Source organism: Penaeus monodon, chromosome 9 (assembly GCF_015228065.2).
Source record: "Penaeus monodon isolate SGIC_2016 chromosome 9, NSTDA_Pmon_1, whole genome shotgun sequence".
In the NCBI taxonomy this organism is placed as follows: Eukaryota; Metazoa; Arthropoda; class Malacostraca; order Decapoda; family Penaeidae; genus Penaeus; species Penaeus monodon.
The window spans coordinates 43,107,408-43,119,907 of record NC_051394.1 but is presented as its reverse complement, the minus strand read 5'-3'; the positions used below and the strand labels follow the sequence as shown (position 1 = coordinate 43,119,907).

At 37.6% G+C, this 12,500-nt stretch overlaps 1 protein-coding gene across 1 annotated transcript in view; it reads right to left on the bottom strand.

Moving 5' to 3' along the window:
* Positions 1–12,500, bottom strand: part of LOC119577184 — a 40,746-nt gene that overhangs the window by 11,067 nt on the left and 17,179 nt on the right. The window lies entirely within an intron of this gene.

Genomic DNA, 12,500 nt, shown 5'->3' with positions numbered 1-12,500 from the left:
AGAGAGAGAGAGAGAGAGAGAGAGAGAGAGAGAGAGAAATTTTGACAGAGAGAGAGAGTAAGAAAGAGAGTTTGAGAAAGAGAGAGAGAATACGAAAGAGAGTAAAAGAGATAATCAGTCCAAATGGATAGAACATGCAAATTACGACAAAAAAAAGTATACACGTACAATACCCAACCTCCTCGCCCCTCCCCCCCAAAAAAAAAAAAAATCTGTATCTTTTGTATCTTCGTGGATGGCGAGCGAGAAGGGTCTGGCGCCTGTCTGGCTACATTGAACCCTCCTTGTTCGCATGGTTGGCAACACCACCTGTTTACTTACGCTCCTTTGAACTTTTGCTATATAGTATTAACAGAATATTATATTATTCCTTTCATTATAGCGTTGTAAATGCAACATACGATGTGGTTTACTTACGTTCTGGCTATGCTTGTTCAACATATGCTGATTTTCATCACTTTTTATTTTTTTTATTTTTACCAGAACTTCCTTTTTATCTTCTGGTGCTGTTCTTGGTAATTTTCTTGCTGCACCAACACCCTTAGGGCTATTGTGTTCTAGTGTGGCTATACTCTCTTGCCTGAAGTTCTCTCCCCCCCTCTCTCTCTCTCAAAAAAAAAAAAAAAAAAAATCCTACTCTCAGGATGTTCCTTGCTAGTTTCTAATCATTACTGAAATTCTTCTTTTTTTTTTTCTTGTGTGTTGTGATTTTGTTTCTCTGTTTACCATTTGTGATGAATATTGTCTGATTTTTTTTTATGTTTGTGTTTTATGTTGTGTTTGCAGTATTAGTTTTTAGTCTTTTTTTCTCTCTCTATTTGTCTATCTACCTGTATATCTCATTCCCTCCCCTCCTCTCTCTCTCTCTCTGCCTCTATATCTCCCTCTCTCTCCTCCCCTCCCACCCACCCACCATTTCTCATCCGTCTTCCGCTGCCTCCTCCTCCTCCTCCTACTCCTCTCCCCCCTCCTTTTTCTTCCTCCTCCTTCACTTTCCTCTCCCTCCTCCTCCTCGTCTTCCTACTTCCTCCCTCCCCCTTTCCTCCTCCTCCTCCTCTTCCTCCTACTTCCTCCCCATCCTCCTCCCTCCCTTTACTCATCCTCTTCCTGCTCCCCCTCCTCCTCCTCTTCCTGCCCCCACCTCCTCCTCTCCCCCCCCTTCCCCGACCACAATACCCTCACTACCACCAATAAACCGCAAAGATAGTGACAGTTTCTCCATACTCTCGATTACCCACATACCCACTTCAGTCGGCATCCTTTGAGAGCTCAGCCTCACTATGCCAGGCGTCGATCTTATCATCACCCCAGCATGAAACTGATCTCAGGGGAAACTCTCTTACATCCACAAGCATCGTAGGGGAGCTGCTGTACTCTGTATGCTAACACGCGAGGGGTATGTGCTGATAGTCTTGAGGATTTTCTGTTTTTCCTTTTTCTTTTTTTTTCATTATCTTTCGCTATTTATTCGTTATTTGTTGTTATCGTTATTTTTGTGGGGTTGTTTGGTTCAGTTGTTCATTTGTTTGTTACCATTAACTTTATTTTTCCTTAGGTTTTGTGTTCAAAGAAAGGGTAGAGGTTTGTCCTACAGTATTTTACTTGGTAGAGAAGTATACTATATTGCATTAACATGTGGATAATAATATGCTTGAATATGTTTAAAGACGCGTTCAAAGAAGCTTTAAGGATTGTTGAAAACTCGTGCATTATTGTGGTTTGGGATATCGACCACATACTAAAACATATGTTACTTTTGCATTAACGCATGAACAATCTCGTGTTTTAATTTGTGTTGATGTAGAGATTTTTCTTTCATATTAACCAATACTGAAAAGGATATTACTGAAAAGGACATTAATAAATACAACTAATGATAAATTCGGAGATAAAGATAAAATTAAAAGCTTGGTAGTTTAAGGAGAGCTAATGTGTTTAAGATCAATCCGGAAATACGCTTAAAGTTGTTGTTTTTCAAGAGCTTCCATTCATTTCAAAGGGTTGCAATATTCAACATTTTTTTTTCTAGTTCTTCACACCCGAAACCAACACGTCTCTCTCCATCAATTTCCCTTTTCACTCTACGGATAATTGTGAGAACTGATGAAGATTGCACAAGGGAGCAGACGGATAAACTAACGATCCTCTGTTGCTAATTATCTCATTACCGAAGCCATTACGGTTTAGAAAATGTCGCCGGAGGTACGAGGACTTTTCCAGACAACGCAGGAGTTTGTGAGAAATGGGCCTTTGTTTTTTTCTTTTTTTTTATCTTTCAACTGACAGTCATCTTTTCAGCCATTGTCGTTAAAGCCAAGATGAGGGACCTTGTATGTAATGATGATAAGGGGTAATTTTGGCGGGAAGCTCCGTAAATCCGTATTGGATCCTATATATTACTAATATGGCTTTAATTTGCTCTTTCAAATTATAAAATCATTGTAGTATTATTGTTTAGTGTTAATTAATGCCGGTAGTGATTAGACTCTTGTCCCATATACATTATTTCTCATATCTATTCTACAAAGGGATCGAATCTTCTTGCATTCACGAAGAAACAAAAGAAAAACGTAAAACAAATGACTGCTAAGAATGAAGGTTCGATTGTCTTCGCTGTCCTGTCACACGATTAGTATATCCGTTTTTTTTTCAAAGATGGTGTGATTACATGTATTTTGTACCAAAGTTCGCACGAGAACACAATGTATGCAGATAAATAACACATTCGATTGTCAGCACAGCCACGGAGTCAGACAGACACAACAAAGCGTATCTCCGGTCATTCCATTTCTTCTTCTTCTTCTTCTTCTTTTTTGTTCTACTTTCAAAGTAAATTGCCGCTCAAGATTGAAGGTGACAACGGTCATTTCTGCGCATGTTGTATCGCATTTTCCTACCGCCGAGACTCCCCCCCCACTGACAAACGCTCGCAACTGCGTTCTCGTAGCGTCCAAGTCGCTGAATCCGCTCTTTAACGTTCGCATAATTTCCACCTGCGTTCGTATGCGTCTGTCGTGCGCTTATGAACTTCCCCTCGCGTTCGGATCACTCTGCTTGCGTTCTTGTAGCTCATTTGCAGTCGTATTTCTCCACCTGCAACCATAGAAAACTTCCCTCGCATGCATATAAATCCGCATGCGTTCGTGTAAATCGTTTGTTTGTTTGTTGTTGTTGTTGTTGTTGTTTTTGTTGTTGTTGTAAACCGACGGCGTAATGAATAACGAAATTAGATACAGAATAAAATACGGGAAGAAATACGGGAAGAAATATGGAATGAAATACGGAATAAATTGCGGGAAGAAACATGAAATAAAATACAGAATGAAATACGGAACGAAATACGAGAAGAAATACGAAATAAAATGCAGAATGAAATAAGGAACGAAATAAGGAATGAAATACGGAAAGAAATACGGCAAAGCGACTAAACGGTAAACTCATCCTTCTCCGCCGCCGCTCGTTGAGTTCGAAGGCGCCCTATCGTCTGGCCCGAAGATGGTCACGTAAGCTTTGACCTTTGACCTCCGGGGTCGTATTCGCACGACTTATGGCCAGGGTCGTTATGGTGGACCGTCCGTTTTTTTTTTTTTTTTTTTTTTTTTTGAGAGAATAGATAGATGAGAGAGAGAGAGAGAGAGAGAGAGAGAGAGAGAGAGAGAGAGAGAGAGAGAGAGAGAGAGAGAGAGAGAGAGAGAGAGAGAGAGAGAGGAGAGAGAGACAGACAGACAGACAGAGACAAACATACAGAAAGAGAGACAGACAGACAGACAGACAGAAAGAGGGAGAAAAAAAATAAATAAGAGAAACTATTAATATATTGCACAAAAAAAGCGAAACGCAATTTCCTTCATTACCAATTCTAATGTGGGTTATTTAGCATATTTGATAGCAATGATATAGCATATTTTGCCCGAATTTCCGGTAGATTTAGCAAAGGGTAGAAGAAATGGGTATTGGTGTGAACCTCATTAAATTGATTTACGCAATATCATATATTTTTTTTTTATATACTGGAAATACAGACTATGGAACATTAATAGTTTTTGGTCCGTGTAGATAAAGGTGTGGTATGACATTACTTAACAGGTGTGTGAATGACTTGACATAATTTTCACAGGTCTGTTGATGGTCGGCGAAAATACGAGGCCTTTGTCCTTATTTCGCGAACTAAACATGCCTTTGATAGAAATAAATCATATATTTCATACACTGATTCTCCTGGTTGATTATCACTTGAAATATATGTATAAATTCAACATCTGGTATAAGAACCTGATTAATTTATTACACCGATGAGAAAAAAAAACCCGTCTGTGAAAAAGACTCCGACAACTCAGAAACAAAAGAGGATCAAATAAGGAGATTCGATCCCTTATAAAAGAAGATTCTCTCTCGGGAAATGTGATTTGGAAGAAATATATGCATGGATTCAACATCTGGTATAAGAACCAGATTAATTTATCACACCGTAGAACAAAAAAAAAAAAAAAAAGAAAAAAAAAAACGTATGTGAAAAAGGCTCCGACAACTCAGAAACAAAAGAGGATCAAATAAGGGGATTCGATCCCTTATAAAAGAAGATTCTCTCTCGGGAAATGCGATTTGGAAGAGGTTATTCCGGACAGCGTTGAAGAGAGAGATAGAAAGAGAAAGGAGAGAGAGAAAGAGAAAGAGAAAGAGAAAGAGAAAGAGAGAGAGAGAGAGAGAGAGAGAGAGAGAGAGAGAGAGAGAGAGAGAGAGAGAGAGAGAGAGAGAGAGAGAGAGAGAGATTGAGGTAGATAAAGAGCTAGACTGATAGAGAAAGAAAGAAAGAAATATAGACAAACAGATAGATAGATAGACAGAAAAAGAAAGAAAGATAGGAAGATAAATAGCGAGAGGCAGAGAAGAGAGAGAATAGAAAGGAGAGACAGAAAGAGATGGAATGAACATGAAAAATTGATAAAAAAGGAAGAAAAACAGATAGAAAGATGAGGCATCAGCCCATCGATTGACCACATGCGTCCAGGTCACGACCTCTGCTCTCTCTTTCTCCCTTCTTTCTTGTTGTTGCTGTTAGCGCCCTTCTCTTCCTCTCTTGTCCTCTCTTTCCTCACGGAGCATTTTCCTTTGCACCTCCTTTTCTCTGTCTCTCTCTATCCACCTTTTTACTGCTAACTATCTATCAAAGTGTATGCATTTTTTTTATCTATCTATCTATCTGTCTATCTATCTATATATATATATCTATCTGTCTGTCTGTCTGTCAGTCTGTCTATCTGTCTATCAATCTATCGATTTATCTGTCTGTCTCTCTGTCAGTCTATCTATCTATATGTCTATCTATCTATCTACCTATATACACATGTGTATATACATCATCTCACTCTCTCTCTCGCTTTCTTTCCTCTCTTTCTTTCTTTCTTCTCTTCTCTTTTTTTCTCCTTCCTTCTTTCTTTCTCTTCCTCTTCCCTTTCCATGACACATTAATTACACATCGAATATCTTCATCTTTCTTTCCTTCGCACTATTCCTCACTCACGCTTTTCCGTGACAAATGCGTTTTAGATTTTTTCCTTTCGGTCTCTCAGCCATAAAACGGTTCCTAAGTTGTCATTATCTTTTTTTCTTCCTCTTCCTCTTCCTCCCCTTTCGTTCATTCTTCCTATTCCTTCGTCCTTCCCCTCTTGCCTTTTCATTTTCTTTCCTCCTGTTCGTTTTTTTTTTCTCTTATCCACTTCTTGCTTGCCTTCTCGTTTCTTCTCTCTAATTTCCTCTTTTCTTCGTCTCCTTTTCTCCCCTCATTCTTTCGGTATTCCCTCTCCGTCCTCTTTCTCATTCCCTTTCCATAGCCTTTCACTTTCTTCATTTCTCTCTCTCCTTTCTTTATCCTCCTTCCTCTTTTTCCTACTTTTCTCTCTCTTTCTTCTTCTCCTCCTCTCCTTCTCCGTTTTTTTTCCGCTTCTGCATTCCTCTCCCCCTTTATCTCCTTCTCCCTTCCCCCCCCTTCCACTCTCCGACCACGTGCTATATCTATTTTTTTCTCTCTTCTTTTCTCTCTCTCTCTCTCTCTTTCTTTCTCTTTATTACACGGTGTTTATCTTCGGTGACTCTGCACTGCTTGGTTCTTTATTTTCTTTTCTTTTTTTCTTCTTTCTACACGTTTATTTCCGCCTTTTGTTGATGTGTCCCATTCGCTTTGTCCTGGTTTCGTTTTATTTCGTTTTCTATGGCTTTTTATTATTATTATTTTTTTTTATTTTAGTTTTTATTTTACATCTTTTTTTATCGATCTTTGTTTTCTTTTCTTTTGTTCTGTTTCTTTTTTTCTTATATTTTCCTTTCTTTATATTTCGAAAAAGGGGAAACGAACTTATACAAAGAATAAGAAAAGAATAACGGACGTGACAACCCAACTCGACACAAAGGGTTTCTGATCCTATAAACTCGGAGGTAAGAGAGTTGAAACCCTTTCGTGTCCCGTTCTTACATCCCTTATTCACTGGCTTCCCAAAGTTTATGTATTTACGTCTGGCATCTTTTTTCTTCATCTCATTCTCATTCTTTCTCTGTTCTTGTCTCTGTCTCTCTGTCTGTTTGTTTCTCTCTCTCTCTCCCTCTCCCTCTCCCTCTATCTCCTCTCTCTCTCTCTCTCTCTCTCTCTCTCTTCTCATCTCTCTCTCTCTCTCTCTCTCTCTCTCTCTCTCTCTCTCTCTCTCTCTCTCTCCTTCTCCATTCCTCCCCTCCTCCTTCTTTCTTTTTTCCTCCCTCTCTCTATTCACTCTATTTCTCCCTCCCTCTTCTCTCTTTCTCTCCCTCCCACCCTCACTCTCTGAATATCAATCAATCATCCACTCCATCTGTGTTTACGTGTATGTATGTATCCACTTCTATACTTAGCAAATACAAACAAGCTTAGCGGCCCACAATACCGGTAAAATCGTAAAGAAAAACTATTCACTAAAACAACGGGTTTCATTCATAAACCACACACGCGTGCATCTACCTTAGCGTAAAAAAAGAGAAAAAAAGAAAAGAAAAGAAAAGAAAAAAACGTTGGCGAAAGAATGGATACAGTTTAGACCCTTTTTTGGGCTATATATATTTTTTTTAGTAATGGATAGTATTCATGAGGGAAAAAATATAGGATTGAAATCTTTCTTCTCATGTTAGATGTAATATATTCGAGGCATTTGGGTAGAAGATTAGAAATGGAATTAATAGTTGGCTTGTTGGAAAATCATCGTATTTCTATCTATCAACAAATAAACAAACAAACAAAAAAAAAAACAGAAAGAATATATTATTACAAATAAATGTTAAATAAAGGGAAGAGTTAAAGTTGAAATTTCAGTCTAGAGGGACTAAGTGTGAGAAAGAGTTTGTATGTCTCAACTTCCTGTTCCTTCTGAGGGCTTAAAGAGACACTAATTGCTGCCTTAATCGCTAAAATCACGGTCATTATAGAGCGCTAATATGCCGAGGGGTGACGCACGGCGGGATTAATACGCATATATTAAATATGTGCTGATGTCTGAGTATGTTAGATTGTATGAGGAGAAGTATGTGTAATTCTTAAAGAAAAGAAAAAAGAAAAGAAAGATAGAAAGAAAGAAAAAAAGAAAGAAGAAGAAGAAGAAAAAAAAATTATATATATATATATTAATATTATTACATAAACTATTAATCGATTTTTTTTCATAGATGCACAATACAATATATTTATAGTCTTTATATACCGACACTTCACAATATACCCATAATAGTATATATTACTTGAACTTATAATAAAAAAAAAAAAACATTCTTGATTCCATCTACTATCTCTCACGTCTAAGTATCTTCTTTTTTTAATCTTTTTGTAAAGTGAACGATAAATTACAGCACTGTCCTACGATCACCCAGGCGTCGGGTAGGCCTACCCATGGGGGTCAGAGTGGGGTCAGCGGATAACAGGGTAGGAGGGGGAGAGGGGGGGAGAGAGGGAGGGAGTAGGAGGGGGAGGGGGAGAAGGGGAAAGGGAGTGGGGGAGAAGGGGGAGGGAGGGGGAAGGGGAGAGAGAGGAAGAGAGTAGGAGGGGGAGGGGGAGAAGGAGGGAGGGGGAGGGGGAAGGGGAAGGGAGAGAGGGAGAGACTAGGAGGGGGATATGGAGAAGGGGAAAAGGGGAGGGAGGGGGAAGGGGGAGGAGTCAGAGGTCCACGGCGCCAGGAAAGCTAACAAATTATAGCTCTTGAGTACACACAGCGACGCTCACACCACCTTTAAGTACAAGGCGGTAGATACTGATAGATGGTGTGCTAAGTCCAATTGGCGTGAGGGAAGTACTGTGCCGTACTGTTTGGTCTTTACATAACTTGTTTTTTTGTTTTGTTTTATGTATGTTTTAAGTACGTGTGATGTTATTAATTTGTGTAAGAATGCTTGTGCGTGATTGCGAGGTATGTGTACGTATGTTCCCGATTTATGTATAATGTGTATGGTTATGAACAATAAGCGTGTATATTGGTGATTTATGTATACATGTGTATTATTATGTCGTAGGTGTGGGTATGTTACTGATTTGTGAATAGATATATGTTGGGTTAATCTTCACGTACATTATATATGATTGATTTATGTATACCATTACACAGTTTGTTTACAAATCATGTTATGTTAAAAAAAAATCATAACGTAGTAATAGATACTCAAAGAAGACTAGTAATCGAAGTGAAATGATGATGATGTGATGATGATGATGATAGTAATAACAATAATGATAGTGATATTGATGATGTTAAAAATATTATAATGATGATGATAATGATAATAATGATAATGACAATGATGATGATGACGATGATGATGATGATGATGATGATGAAGATGAGGATGGCGATGATGACAATAGTACTGATTATGACAAAAACCATGATAATAGTTCTAATGATAATAATATAATGATGAATACTGATGATGATGATGACGATGGTGATATAATAATAATATGAATTACAGTAATAAAAAATAATAATGATAACGATAATAATCATAACAACAATAGTAATAATAATAATAATAATAATAATAATGATAATAATAACAATAATAATAATGATGATGATAATAATAATAATAATGGTGATGATGATGATGATGATGATGATGATGATGATGATGATGAGAATAGTAATGATAATAATGGCAAATAATGACAACTACAATAATAACACAACAACGGTGGTAGTAAAAACAATGATAATTATGATAATAATGACAACAATTATACTAATAATAATGATAAAAACAACAATGAAAGTTATAAAAAAAACGAAACAACAGCCACCAACAACAACAACAAGACAATAACAACATTTCGCTTGACTGGACCAGAGTAGACCCAGACGTGTGCAGTACGAAAGAGCATAACTTGACATGTCTTGAGGTGACTTGACATGTCTTGAGGTGACTTGACATGTCTTGACGTGACTTAACAGGACTCACACCTCATCCCAAAAGACGTGACTGTGCCTTAACCCTGTCGTCGGAGTGAAGTGCTTAGAACATCGAGACAAGGTGTGGGCCGCTATAGTCTTCAGGAGAATTTGGCCTGAGGTGAGGAGGGTGAGGGTGTGAGAGGGTGAGGGTGTGAGGGTGAGAAGGGTGAGGGGGTGAGGAGGGTGAGAAGGGGGAGGAGGGTGAGAGGGTGAAGGGGTGAGAGGGGCGTGGATCACGGAGGAGAAGGAGAGAGGGAATGAAGCAGAAAGGGAGAAAGGAAGGGAGGGAGGGAGAAGAAGAGAGAGGGACCGAAGAAGAGAGGGAAGAGGGAAGGAAGGAGAGAGAGAGAGAGAGAGAGAGAGAGAGAGAGAGAGAGAGAGAGAGAGAAGAGAGAGAGAAGAGAGAGAGAAGAAGAGAGAGACACACACAAGAGAGAGAGAGAGAGAGAGAGAGAGAGAGAGAGAGAGAGAGAGATTTATATTTCAATAAAATCCAACCATAGCGATTCACTTTAAGACCACATCAACAAAAACACCTTCTTCACCCCTCCCCCCCCCAAAAAAAAAAAAATAAAAATAAAAATAAATCAAGTGAATAAATAAAATAAACAGAAAACACTCACTAAAAAAAATCTAAAATTCACTCTTACTTCACCTGAAACAAGAGGTGTGTTTTGAACTTTCTCCCGCATCGTTCTAGTGCAAATGTTATCTCAGTAGGCAAGTACGTTACATATACATGTTTTTCACAGCATACAAATTTACAGTCCATAATTAACGAAACCATTATTTAGATACAACGTTATCCATAAAGAATATAACGTAAATAACCAACTAATCTCTAAACTCACGTCGCGTAGACTGTGACTCGATTTCCTATCGGACGACAGGCAAGACGTGTGTGCTAAGAGCTTTCTGTGTAAACTTTCTTCTATATGTGATTTGACTTTGAAGATCACTTCTTATTGTATAAATGTTTAGAGATTAGTTGGTTATTTACCTTATATCTTTTGATGGATAATGTTATATCTACGTAAAGGTTTTGTTAATTATGGATTGTATATTTGTATGCTGTGAGGGTTTAAGAAACATGCATATGTACCGTACTCGCCTACTGAGATAACATTTGGACTAGAACGAACGCGTGCGCGCACGCACACACACACACACACACACACACACACACACACACACACACACACACACACACACACACACACGCACGCACGCACGCACGCACGCACACACACACACACACACACACACACACACACACACACACATATGCAGTTTCATACACAGATATATGCTTGAATGTATATCTGTTGTATATCTCTATTATTTACGTACGTGCCTGAACATCCGTATCAAGTATGAAGGGGTATTGTGATATAATGTGACATGATAATGAATTCCCAATCCCAACTTCAACGTTACGAAGTTGCTGATGTGCGTTCCTCTGCGCTCAGTCCCTTTCGTACCTCCGCGCGTACCTCTGCGTACCCCGAGCGACCAGCATAAGGGTACACGTCTGTGGTACACGCGCCGACCGTCACGCGCGCGAGCAAAGTACCGGAAGAGACAAAATAGCGGGTTTCGTAGCGACGTCGAATTAGCGAGAAAGCGCTGGACAAGAAACAAAAACGCATCGGTGATTCTCAATCCTTTTTTTTTTTTTTTTTTTTTTTTTTTTTCGTCATTATTTGTGATACTTTAGTGGCTCCTCAGGATGAAGATGGAGAATTGAGATATATAGGTGTTTAAAATAGCGAATTATCCGCGAAATATGACGAAACAGGAGGAAAGGAAGGATATTCAGTATCTAAAAATAAACATAACTGCGAACGTCATTGCATACCGGGGTTAAAGATCTCATTTTCTTTTCATTTTTTTATAGTTATTCACTATTTTTTTTCGTATTTCCTTAACTGTAAACTTCTATTTATTGCTTTATCTATTGGAATTGTCGATTTATTGTTTTCGGTCGGTTGGTTTCCGGTGCGATGAGGTAAGGCAGTCTAGATGGTATTCAATATTCGTTTATTTTCGTTGAAACAGATGCTATTTTTTTTTTCTTTTCCTTTTTTTTTCTTTTTTTTGCATACTTTACAATTTTCCGATCTTGCGTATTTCAGAAGCATACATCAATAATTCTTTTAAAAAATACACATGACGATATTTACTATATATTGATTTATTTCTGTGATAAATATCGATAATAATCACAGTAATGATAACGAGAATGATAATGCTAATAATAGTGATCAAATAATCAAAACTATAAAGATAATAACAATTATAATGATAATGACGATGATAATAAAAATAATAACAACAACAACAAATACCACTACAATAATAATAATAAGAGTTAATAGTAATTATGACGATGGTGATAATGATAATAATAATAATCATGATAATAATAATAACAATGATGATGAATAATAATAATAATAATAATAATAATAATAATAATAATAATTATTATTATTATTATTATTATTATTATATTATTATATAATAACAACAATAATAATAATAGCAGCAACATCAGTCATTAAAACGATAATAACCATTATAATGATAATGACGTTAGAAGAAACAATAATCATGATAATGATAATAAAGCATGAATGATATTACTGTAGTAGTAGTAATACTGACAGTAATGATAAGTCAAAAATAACAAAGACAAAACAACAACAAAAAAAAATTATAAATTACAAAAAAAGAGAGCAAATAAAGATATACGATAACTATTTGAAAAGTTCCAAATTCGAATTAGTATCAAAGGCGGTACATCTTTGCAATGTGCAGCTACGACACTTTATGGGAAAGGCGATACATCTTTACAAACTGCAGACATGACAATAAGCGGCAGGTGATTGATAGCGCCACATTACGAGCGACGAAAACCGGTTTACAAAACCACAAAGAGGGAGAGAGAGAGAGAGAGAGAGAGAGAGAGAGAGAGAGAGAGAGAGAGAGAGAGAGAGAGAGAGAGAGAGAGAGAGAGGAGAGAAGAGGAGAGAGAAGAAAGCA